The 9,928-nt window shown below is 54.5% G+C and overlaps 1 pseudogene; it reads left to right on the top strand.

The window, feature by feature from the left end:
• Positions 1–652: 652 nt before the first annotated feature.
• Positions 653–5,784, top strand: LOC112103306 (annotated as a pseudogene).
• The last annotated feature ends 4,144 nt before the right edge of the window (positions 5,785–9,928 follow it).

Below are 9,928 nucleotides of genomic sequence, written 5' to 3'. Positions count from 1 at the left end.
TCCCCCTGGGGAATCTGGGGTGATGGTGCAGGGCCACAGACCCTGATCTCTGGGGAGCGGGACACAGAAGGAATTTGGCTCTGGACAAGGGATAAGGGGTTGCCCTGGCCTGGGCCCTGGGATCCCTACTCTGTTGAAAGTAGTGTGTGGCTGAGAGCCGCTTTACAGGGAGCTGGACATTGTGTCTCAAGGACGGGATTGCAATGGCAAACTATCACTCTAAAAGTGGGGGCGGGGGAGTTTGTGGGGTTTCCTGGTCCTGCTGGCAGTCTAAGGAGCTCTGCAGGGAAGCGTGGGACCAGAGGCAGTTTGTAATGAAGCAGCCTAGAACAAGGTGGGCTGAGTTGTCTCTTGTTGACATAGTGAGCAGCCTGTTTTGTCTCTCCCTTGTTTGTGGTTCTTGTGTGTGATCGTTCTGGATCCCCAGAAACAGACACCTTATGCCGCAACCTTCCAGCAGGAGCATTTCTGGTTTGTCTCTGACTTCTCCGGGTGGATGACACAAACACACCAGCCACGAAGGGGTCAGGGTTTTGGCTACCTCAAAACTGAGGATACCCCCACCCTGTTGACTGGCTCATGCATGTCCAATCTCTCTTCTGATCTTATTTCAGCCTGTCTGTGATAAATCCCCTGGCCAGAGATTTGACTGCATCAGAGACCCCAGCGCCGATCTACTGCTTCCCCATCACCATGGAGGCTTCTATTGCCGTCTGCATCCTCGCTGCTCTCCTGGTTATGGGTGAGTTGGGTCTGTTCCTACAGGGGCTGATTTCCTAACTTCTCCAACGTACCAACAGCTCAGAGCTGCCTGTCGAGTAAAACTGTTAACGCACGTAACCGAAAAGCAGCCGCAGAATAACGGGGGCTGAGCTGGGGGCGTCAGAGTGACAATGTCCGGAGGAGAGGGCTGGGAGTCACAAAGTCCCTGTGACAGCGAGTGAAACAATTGTGGAAATGGGAGGAAATATTTATTCTTTAAATCCCTAGAATCGTGTCGTGACTGGGCACGTTTCAGAGCTGGCCAGAGGCCAAGGGCATTTCGACCGGGGATTGTCTGTTGTGTGACAGGCAGCGGGTCTGAATTTCAGTAGCAGGAGCCCAAGGCTATTTGAAGGGCATTTATATGTGATCCCCAGCCGGTGTCAGGGGGGCGCAGCTGGACTGGAGTCAGGGGGGCCAGGGCCCAGCCGGTGTCAAGGGGCCCCAGCTACACTGGAGTCGATGGCAGGTGCGACTCGGTCCTTGCTGCACCGCACTGGAGAGCGACACCCGCTCACACCCGCTGGGGATCTCTCTGGTGTTTGTGAGGTGGGAAAACCCACTGGGGAACTAAAATCCGCAGCAAAATCCAGGGAGACGCAGCCACAGAGCAGCGTGAAATGTCTGTAGACAGCTGGGACCATTGACGATGCTGATGAGGGACCCCAGGGCGCTGTACCCGGCGCTTCCCCGCCGAGCCCAGGGGAAGGCCAGGGAGGGAGAAATCCAGGTGGCTCATGTTCTCTCTCCGTCCCCAGGGGCCTGTCTGCAGTGTGAGGTTTGCTTTGGCCTAGGAGAGAGCTGCAGAGGCGACCTACAGACCTGCGCAGCTAGGGAAGACTCCTGTGGCGTCGCGCTGACCGAATCCACACTGGGTAGGTGAGATCGGGGTTAATCTCTCATGAAAGAGGTGCTGGGGCTGAAGCATTTTTTTTACTTTCACAACTGACACAGCTCAGCCTTGGCAAGGCCTGGTACAAATTAAGAACCGCATGAGATGGACCCTAAGCAACGTGGGTCAGGGAACAGACTGGGGACCTAGGACGCCTGGGTCCTCTCCTGGGCCCAGCTCCGGGAAGGGAGTGGAGTGCATTGCTGTGAGCACCGGTTAAGGAGCCAGGACACCTGGGGTTTATGCCAGACCCTGGGGACGAGCTCAGTTGCAATGCCAAGCTCCCAGGCGACTAGCCAGCCCATGGGCCAGGGGCCTGCTGAGGATGGGAACCACAAAAGCCAGCGCGCCAAGTGGACAGATACAAGTCAGGAAAAAGATCTTGGAGTCATCGTGGATAGTTCTCTGAAGACGTCCACGCAGTGTGCAGAGGCGGTCAAAAAAGCAAACAGGATGTTAGGAATCATTAAAAAGGTGATAGAGAATAAGACTGAGAATATATTATTGCCCTTATATAAATCCATGGTGCGCCCACATCTCGAATACTGCGTACAGATGTGGTCTCCTCATCTCAAAAAAGATATACTGGCACTAGAAAAGGTTCAGAGAAGGGGAACTAAAATGATTAGGGGTTTGGAACGGGTCCCATATGAGGAGAGATTAAAGAGGCTAGGACTCTTCAGCTTGGAAAAGAGGAGACTAAGGGGGGATATGATCATGAGTGATGTGGAGAAAGTGGATAAGGAAAAGTTATTTAATTATTCCCATAATACAAGAACTAGGGGTCACCAAATGAAATTAATAGGCAGCAGGTTTAAAACAAATAAAAGGAAGTTCTTCTTCACACAGCGCACAGTCAACTTGTGGAACTCCTTGCCTGAGGAGGTTGTGAAGGCTAGGACTATAACAGCGTTTAAAAGAGAACTGGATAAATTCATGGAGGTTAAGTCCATTAATGGCTATTAGCCAGGATGGGTAAGGAATGGTGTCCCTAGCCTCTGTTTGTCAGAGGGTGGAGATGGATGGCAGGAGAGAGATCACTTGATCATTACCTGTTAGGTTCACTCCCTCTGGGGCACCTGGCATTGGCCACTGTCGGTAGACAGATACTGGGCTAGATGGACCTTTGGTTTGACCCGGTACGGCCATTCTTATGTTCTTATGACAGCCGCCTAAGCCAGCCAATAGGAAATGCCGAGGAGAGGGGTGTGGCATAAGGCCTGTTTGGCCCCTCAGTCCCGGCTGCACAGAGGTGCCCAGCTCTGCTTGGGACCCATGTCTGGGAATCCCTCGCCGGGAGTCCGGCATCTGGACCGGGTCAGCCCTCCCTTGTGAATGACGGCTGTGGAGGAGGGGCTGCCAGGAGACCCCAGTGGCTGGGCGCTCAGCTGGGGGAGCCAAGTTCAAATCCCCACTCGGCCCGAATCGGGCTGGCGACTTCAACCCAGGTCTCTCTCCTCCTATGGTCGTGTCTGGCCCCCTGGGTCCGGGTGGGTCTCTCTGTCTCCCCCGTTGAAGCTGCCCCACGTAGTATGAAATAGTTAAACATTCCCTGGACCCTGATTACCCCCATGTCCATGGGGAACGTCCGACCCACTAAGCTCCTGGGTTCACGGGGGGCCACTCCCCACCCACAACTCCTCCCCTGACTGGGCTTTGTGCAGGGCCTGATCCGGTGGGCGTGCTCCAAGGGCATCTCCTGGATCAGGTCCCGCAGGTGATATCGGCAGGGGAACGCCTAGTCTGGGAATCCCACTGCGGCTAAGGGGTGAGCGGGACACACGGCATCGGGATTTCGGCGGCCCGGCACGTATCCCCTGTTGGAAACTTTGGCAATGAAAGGACTTTATGGGCAGGAGATTCGGGGCCCCCAGGGTTACGCGGCAGCTGAGTGGGGAGCTGGAGCACAGACAATTGGTGCCTGCTGATTGTGTGGGGGAGACGCAATTTAAATTTTCGTCCTCACTATAGCTTGAGTCACGGCCCCTCCAAACGCCCCCGCCTTCCCCTCTGCAGCCCCCGCCTTCAGCTCTCAGCTGTTTGCTGCTGCTCCTCCCCGCGGCAGCAGCTCCTGGCTCACTGGCTCCAGCAGCTGCTGTGCAGGGAGTGGACCCGGCCGCACCATGTGACCGAGCGGGGCCAGCAAACCCAGGCCTACCGCCCCCCCATCCCATGTGTCGCCTCTGAACTGGAGGTTGTAAATGCTGGATTTAGGTGCTGAAATCGCTTTATCTAGCCCTGTGGGACCGCGGCTGACTCACTTTCCCCTCTTCATGCCTCAGTTTCCCCATGGGTAGAGGAAGGCTAATGGCACAGGGCCATCGTTGTGAAGAGGGCATCAATGGGGTGGAAGTGGAAGGGGAATAAATCTCCGTTTTTTCCCCCTGTGCAGCGGGAATTAAGACCCAGAGCATTCTCAAGGGCTGTATGCCATCGAGTCAATGTAAAGCCGGCCCCATCTCTGTGAATTTTGGGCAGGGAATGAGAACACAGACAAGCTTTGCCTGCTGCTTGGGAGATACCTGCAGAACAAGCACCATTACAGGTACCTCTCCCCAGCTCCACCTGTCCTCCCCCATCCCCTGCACCTCCTGCCCCACGTTAACTTCCTGAGACTGGTCCTCCTGCCCTGCGGGGGGCGCCCCATGGAATAACACTCAGCCCCTGGGTGGGTGGAGTTTAGTGGGTGGAGCTCACCAGGTGTGAACCCAGCTGACCCCACCCAGGGCAAGGTCCAGGGCTCCCTGCTGCAAACCTCTCCCCGGCCCCTGCTGCCCCCGGCGTTCCCAGAGCTACAGCTCCCCCTGCAGGGGGCACCCAGGGCTGAGCTGTGCCGCCCCCAGCTGCTCTCCCTGCCCCGACCCGTCCTGGGGCTCGTCCCCCGAGCTGACTGCGTTTGCTCCGCTTCTTCCCAGTGCCCCCGGCTGACACCAAACCCAACGGCCGGCACTGCCCAGCCTGTGTCGCTGTGTTTGCTGATCAGTGCAGTGAGAAGACCATACAGTGCACTGGAGACGAGACCCAATGTGTCAACATTGTCGAGACCCTAACAACTGGTAACCTCAGTTCATTTCTTCTGGGATTATTTTTCCTTTGTTGTTTTATCCCCCGTCGGGCAGAAGCGAGATGCTGGGTGGGGGCCGCTAGGGAAAGGTATCGGCTGCAGATCAGGACACCTGGGTCCTATTCCCAATGCTGGCCTCCGGTGTGATCTTGGGCCAGTGTCTTTCCCTCCCTTTGTGTCTGGTTCGCCTCCCGTCCATTACCTGTGTATAGTTTAGGCTCTAAGCTCTTCGTGGTAGGACTGACTTAGTCTAGAGAGCCCCTGTCGTGCCAGGGGCTTCACAGATCCCCGACCCACATGGGGGTCCCCTTTTCTGTCAGATGCTGAAGGACTCCCAGCAGGATACAGTTCCTGCCCCCCCAAAGAGGCTGCAATCGGAACAGGCAAAATAAGGATTGTTCTCCGCATTTTAAAGTTGGGGGAAACTGAGGAACAGACCAGGGCCGTGACTTGCCCAAGGTCACGCAGGAAGGCTGTGTCAGGGCTGGGAATTGAATCTAGTTTTGCAGAGTCCCATCATGATGCCTTAAATCACTATGAAGCCACCCTTATTAGAGATCCCAGCGCTGCCACCAGCACTGAGCTGCTGCTTTGCTAGATGAGTGGTGCAGCTAATACTGGCTAGCTCCAACACGGGTTTCGTTGATAGGCTCCAGATCGGGGCTCCCAGTGACTTGTTCAAGGACACACAGCGAGCCTGCGTCAGTGCAGAGGAGAAGGGGGAGGCCATCCAGGGCCAGACAGGCTGTGTGTGTGTGTGGGCAGATGGCAAGATAGAGGCTGTGGGGGAGTCTGAAGGGGCCCTGAGGACTGGGGGGACCATTGTCTCCTAGTCCAGCTCAAGGAGTGGAGCTGCTCCCCTGACAACTTCCTGTCCCCTCCCCCCTCAGGTGGAAATCCAGTGCAGATGGTCATGAAGGGCTGTGCTTCCGAGTCCATCTGCGACCAGATAAGATTGGGTTCGGGGACCTTCGCAGGCATCAGTGCCGATCTAACCACGGCCAAATGCACAGCGGCCTCCGCGCGGTGGAGGTGGCACCAGGGCCAGGCGGGCCTCTGCTGCTGAATCTTCTTTCCTGATTCCCCACCCGGTGCAACCGCGCCGCCGCACTGAAAGACGCCCCTGCAGTCTGCGTCAGCCGCTGTCCCACCCATGGATTCTCGGTTCCCCGGATGGAGTCAAGCCCCTTGATACTGCTGCACTGAATGAAACAAACTAGTGACCAAATTCTTTGGAATTTATTTATTTATTTCAATGGAGAAAAATTTAATTCTGGTGCCGTCAAGAAGCCCGTTAAGAACAGAAGCGTGGCCGCACCAGGTCAGGTGAATGGTGCAGCTAGTCCAGTGTCCTGTGTCTGACATTGGCCACTACCAAAGCTTCAGGGACAGTGCCCAGCACATGGCAATTTAGGACAGAGCCACCCCTGACTTCCCCTCCCGGCTTCTGGCAGTCAGAGGATTACGGATACTCTGAGCATGGGGTTGTGTCCATGCCCATCTTGGCTAATAGCCATTGACGGACCGATCCTCCAGGAACTCATCTAATTCTCTTTTCAACCCACTTATACCTTTGCCCCATCTCCAAATCCCCTGGCAATGAGTTCCACAGGTTAATTGTACGTTGTGGGGAAAAGTGTGACCTCTTGTTCATATTAAACCTTCTGCCTGTTTATTTCATGGGGCGACCCCTGGTTCTGGTGTTGTGGGACAGGGGAAATAGCAGTTCTCAAGTCACTTTCTCCATGCCATGGCATGATTTTTTAGCCCTTTGTCGCATCCCCCCTAAGTTGTCTCTTTGCCAAGCTGAACAGCCCTAATCTTTTTAGTCTCGCCTCAAACATTCCGTGCCCTAAGATTAGGCTCAGAAAGACCCCAGTGGGGAAAGCAGGTACCACAGGATGGGGGTTACACAGCCCAGTTCAGCCTCCAGCGGGGACTGGGAGCCAGGACTCCTGGGTTCTATCCCCAGCTCTGGGGGGGAGAGTGGGGTCTAGGGGTTAGAGCAGGAATAGCTGGGAGCCAGGATGCCTGGGTTCTATCCCCAGCTCTGGGGAAAAAAGTGGGGGTGGAGTGAGTTGGAGTGGGGGGGAGGTGTCTGGGAGTCAGGACTCCTGGGTTCCGTACAGAAAGATCTGGGGGTCTGATAGCTGTCACCCCTCCCCTTCCCCGCAGCATGGTGCCCACAGCCCGGCTGCTGCATCCACCCACAGTGAGGCCCAGCCCAGGGTGTGAGCCGGCTCCCACTTCCATTTCCCCAGAGTCAGTGGTTTGAAAGTGCAGTGGGTGGGGGGCTGGGTCTACACTTCAATCGGGGCTGCTGGGTTCTCTCCCTGGTGCGGGGAGGGGAGTGCGGGCCAATGGCTGTGACGGGGGACCCCTGTGGAGCAGCACGGTGCCCACCGACCTCGCCCAGGCGCCGCTCAGCAACAAGCCCTCACCTCTACTTCCTTATCTGCAAAATCCAGGGCCTGGGGCACCAGGTAACAACTGCTGACAGACGGCGAGGGTGGGGCGGGGAAACACCTTTCCTGGGAACAAGGCTGGACAGACGCCAGCGGCTCCGAGAACACCAACGCCGGCGTCTCCAAATGAACCCGGGTGCCCTCCAGCCAACGCTGCTGCAGAGCAGCGAGATCAGGGGCTTTGCTGAGGCAGTTCCCCCTTTCCCACCGGAGCGGCTAGTCAAAGTTCAGCCGCGGTTAATGTTGGACCGGGTGGAATTACAAAGCCCCCTGCACACACGCCGGAGCCGTCACTCTCCCTGGCTCCAGTGCATGTTCTTGACTGCCTTCGGCCGTGACCCGGGAGATCAGCTCTCTGCCCCACCCTTAGCAGGGAACCCGGGACAGGGCAGAGCATGGCAGGGGATGAGCTCCCAGCCCAACGAGGAGTGAATCGCAAGCTAAGATGTACGTGGGTGTGAAACTGACCTGGAGTTTTTGGAGTAGGGCCAGAGGCGTTTTTGCTGAGTGTTGTTTGAGGATGACTTGGTAACAAGGCAGCGTGCTTCCAATGTGCAGGTTTGGTCACTAAAATATGAATCTTGCAAAAATGGAAAGTTGCTCTCCACCAAATATTGGTGCCTGCCCAGCTCGGTAGGACGGTTGCCCTCACAGCTAATGAGAGAAGGAAAGGCCGATAAATTCAAAGCAATTTGGGCTGACTTCTTAGAGGTCTATGATTAACATAGACCCTGAAGATAGATATGTCTGGACAAACTGGAGAAATGGCGTGAAATAAATAGGATGAAATTCAATAAGGACAAATGCAAAGTACTCCACTTAGGAAGGAACAATCAGTTGCACACATACAGAATGGGCAATGACTGCCTAGGAAGGAGTACTGCAGAAAGGGATCTGGGAGTCATAGTGGATCACAATCTAAATATGAGTCAACAGTGAAATATTGTTGCAAAAAAAGGAAACATCATTCTGGGATATATTAGCAGTACTGTAAACAAGACACGAGAAGTAATTCTTCTGCTCTACTTCGCGCTGATTAGGCCACAACTGGAGTACTGTGTCCAGTTGTGGGTGCCACCTTTCAGGAAAGATGTGGACAAATTGGAGAAAGTCCAGAGAAGAACAACAAAAATGATTAAAGGTCTAGAAAACATGACCTATGAGGGAAGATTGAAAAAATTGGGTTTGTTTAGTCTGGAGAAGAGAAGACTGAGAGGGGACATGATCACAGTTTTCAAGTACATAAAAGGTTGTTACAAGGAGGAAGTAGAAAAATTGTTCTTCTTAACCTCTGAGGACAGGACAAGAAGCATTGGGCTTAAATTGCAGCAAGGGAGGTTTAGGTTGGACATTAGGAAAAAAGTTCCTAACTGTCTCGGTGGTTAAGCACTGGAATAAATTCCCTAGGGAGGTGGTGGAATCTCCATCATTGGGGATTTTTAACAGCAGGTTGGACAAACACCTGTCAGGGATGGTCTAGATAATACTTAGTCCTGCCGTGAGTGCAGGGGACTGGACTAGATGACCTCGTGAGGTCCCTTCTATCATTCTATGATTCTATGTCGCTTCCCCTCCCTTTATCCTATTTACTTTGTGCATTCTGATGAATCTGGTATTTTGGTTGATTTGTTGTATTTGAAAAAAATATATAAATAAACAAAATACCCAAGTTTTTGCCATTTAATTTCCTAGTTTTTTAAACAGCCAGAGAAATGCTGGTTGGGTGGAGCTGGTGGTCTAGGCAGCTGTCGTTCTCAACGGGTTCACTGCTGATATGCTACTATGGCTCGGTAATGATCAAAAGACCCCGCTTCATACAGCGCTTTGCCTCAGTTGATCGCACAGAACTTTACATCACCGTCGTCATTTTACAGCTGGGAAACTGAGGCATGGAGCCGCGATGTGACTGGCCCACGGTAGCTCACCCGGCCAATGGCAGAGCCAGGATTGGTCCCAGTCCAATGGGCTTTCCATTAGTCCACATGGTGGCTCGGTGATTCTTCAGGGCTCCCCGGGCTCCTGTAGGCAGTACCGGGTTTACAATGGTGCCAAAAGGTGCCGTGGTGCCGAGCCCGTACTCAGGATGGCCCATTCTGGTTGCCAGGTGCATAGGAGACGTGGGGAGGACAGGCGAGGTCATGTTCCCCCCCCCACCAGATTTCTGCTTGGCCCGCCAGGAGAGAGTGACAGGGGCTCTGTCCTCCTGCTGCGCCCACCTCCTGGCTCGCTCGGCCCCTGTCCCTGGCAGCCGGGCCCGGGGGGGGGGCAGCAGGAGGGGCAGGACCAACCGGCTCTCACGCCTGGCACTCAGGGTCCTGGCTCTGTGCCGCCATGAGGAGTGGCTCCCTCCTGCCCCCCAACCAGGCCCGGCCTCGTTTTCCAAGGAAAGCGGCTGAGTGACCCGGAAATGTGCCGGAGGGGGAGGCACAGTGGGAGAAGAACAGAGCCCCCCCACACACAGCAGGTAAATCTGGTGGGACAGGGTGTGACTCCTATACCTTGGGGGAGCATCATGGAGCCCCCATATTCCTCATTTTTATATAATTGTGATATTATATATAAAGCATGCCTTGTAAGGTATCCGCGGAAAAGTTATGATCTCTTGAATATCATTTGTCTATCCATAGATGGGTATCATTAATGCAGATGAAGTTATGAGAATTGTGTTGTATGGTTGTCACTAAAACATGCCGTAAGTTGGGGAATCACCCAGATATTAGCTCCCCTGAGGCAACAGCAAGGAAA

Source organism: Terrapene carolina, unplaced genomic scaffold (assembly GCF_002925995.2).
Source record: "Terrapene carolina triunguis isolate 2854851 unplaced genomic scaffold, T_m_triunguis-2.0 Scaffold32297, whole genome shotgun sequence".
NCBI classification, from domain to species: domain Eukaryota; kingdom Metazoa; phylum Chordata; order Testudines; family Emydidae; genus Terrapene; species Terrapene triunguis.
This window is presented reverse-complemented; position numbering and strand designations above follow the sequence as displayed.